Source organism: Schistocerca americana, chromosome 9 (genome assembly GCF_021461395.2).
Source record: "Schistocerca americana isolate TAMUIC-IGC-003095 chromosome 9, iqSchAmer2.1, whole genome shotgun sequence".
NCBI classification, from domain to species: domain Eukaryota; kingdom Metazoa; phylum Arthropoda; class Insecta; order Orthoptera; family Acrididae; genus Schistocerca; species Schistocerca americana.
In genome coordinates, this window is record NC_060127.1 from 164,237,611 (window position 1) to 164,239,861 (window position 2,251).

A 2,251-nucleotide genomic window follows, 5' to 3' on the forward strand; every position below is an offset into this window, starting at 1 on the left:
CCATTCATTCGATCCCTGCGAAACCCTACATTTCAACCGGATAATGCACGACCGCCTGTTGCAGGCCCTGTACGGGCCTTTCTGGATACAGAAAATGTTCGACTGCTGCCCTGGCCAGTACATTATCCAGATCTCTCACCAATTGAAAACGTCTGGTCAATGGTGGCCGAGCAAGTGGCTCGTCACAATACGCCAGTAACTACTTTTGATGAACTGTGGTATCGCGTTGAAGCTGTATGGGCAGCTGTACCTGCACACGCCATTCAAGCTCTGTTTGACTAAATGCCCGGGCGTATCAAGGCCGTTATTACGGCCAGAGGTGGTTGTACTGGGTACTGATTTCTCAGGATCTATGCACCCAAATAGCGTGAAAATGTAATCACATGTCAGTTCTAGTATAATATATTTGTCCAATGAAGACCCGGTTATGATCTGCATTTCGTCTTGGTGTAGCAGTTTTGATGACCAGTAGTGTATCAGTCTTTCTGTAATAAATTCTGATTCATAACTCCATGTTTAATTTAACAGTAGTTCGATGACACTGGTTCACTTCCGTTTAATAACAATATGAACTGAGTTCACGTATTGTGATTACATATCAGCAACAGCTACTTGTCACAAATGAAAATTTGTGCCAGACCAGAACTCGAAGGCGGATTTTCCACTTGTCAATATTGCTAGCCATAACAATTTCCGGTCTACGGGCACGCCCCCAGTGCCATCGAAACTCCCTGTACGTCACGCAGGCACAATCCAAATGGCCGCACTTTCGTGAAATTGAGTACAGGAAGGCTATTGTAGTTATAGTGTCGTCCTTTTAGCCGAGCTATTCGTGATTATATTATTAACGGCGACAATGCCAGTGTTTATGCAGTAACTTCATTTATTACAACGTCTTCTAGACACGCACGAATGTCTGAAGGACAATGTGTTTGTTATAGACACAGTTACTGTGTAGACACAGACGTTGCCGCCATTAATAAAATAATAATAACATACTTAGTGGCACACCACAACTCATTCTCTGTTGTTGTTGTTGTGGTCTTCAGTCCTGAAACTGATTTAATGCAGCTCTCCGTGCTAATCTATCTTGTGCAAGCTTCTTCATCTCCCAGTACTTGCTGCAACCTACATCCTTCTAAATCTGAATCTGCTTAGTGTATCCATCTCTTGGTCTCCCTCTACAATTTTTACTCTCCACGCTGCCCTCCAATGCTAAATTTGTGATCCCCTGATGCCTCAGAACATGTCCTACCAACCGGTCCCTTCTTCTTGTCAAGTTGTGCCACAAATTCCTCTTCTCTCCAATTCTATTCAATACCTCCTCGTTAGTTGTGTGATCTACCCATCAAATCTTCAGCATTCTTCTGTAGCCTCACATTTCGAAAGCTTCTACTCTCTTCTTGTCCAAACTATTTATCATCAACGTTTCACTTCCATACATGACTACGCTCCATACAAATATTTTCAGAAACGACTTCCTGACACTTAAATCTATACTCGATTTTAACAAATTTCTCTTCTTCAGACACTCTTTCCTTGCCATTTCCAGTCTACATTTTATATCCTCTCTACTTCGACCATCATCAGTTATTTTGCTCTCCAAATAGCAAAATTCCTTTACTACTTTAAGTCTCTCATTTCCTAATCTAATTCCCTCAGCATCACCCGACTTAATTCGACTACATTCCATTATCCTCGTTTTCCTTTTGTTGATGTTCAACTTATATCCACCTTTCAAGACACTGTTCATTCCTTTCAACTGCTCTTCCAAGTCCTTTGCTGTCTCTGACAGAATTACAATGTCATCGGCGAATCTCAAATTTTATATTTCTTCTCCATGGATTTTAATACCTATTCCGAATTTTTCTTTTGTTTCCTTTAGTGCTTGCTCAGTATAAGATTGAATAACATCGGGGAGAGGCTACAACCCTGTCTCACTCCTTTCCCAGCCACTGCTTCCCTTTCATGCCCCTCGACTCTTGTAACTGTCATCTGGTTTCTGTAAAAACTGTAAATAGCCTTTCGCTCCCTGTACTTTACCCCTGTCACCTTTAGACCATATGACATAAGTGAATGAAAATAAGCAAAGTAGATTAATTTTCAACGCAATAATTGGTTCAAATCAAATGGCTCTGAGCACTATGGGACTTAACAAAATGGTTCAAATGGCTCTGAGCACTATGGGACTTAACTTCTGAGGCCATCAGTCCCCTAGAACTTAGAACTACTTAAACCTAACTAAGCTAAG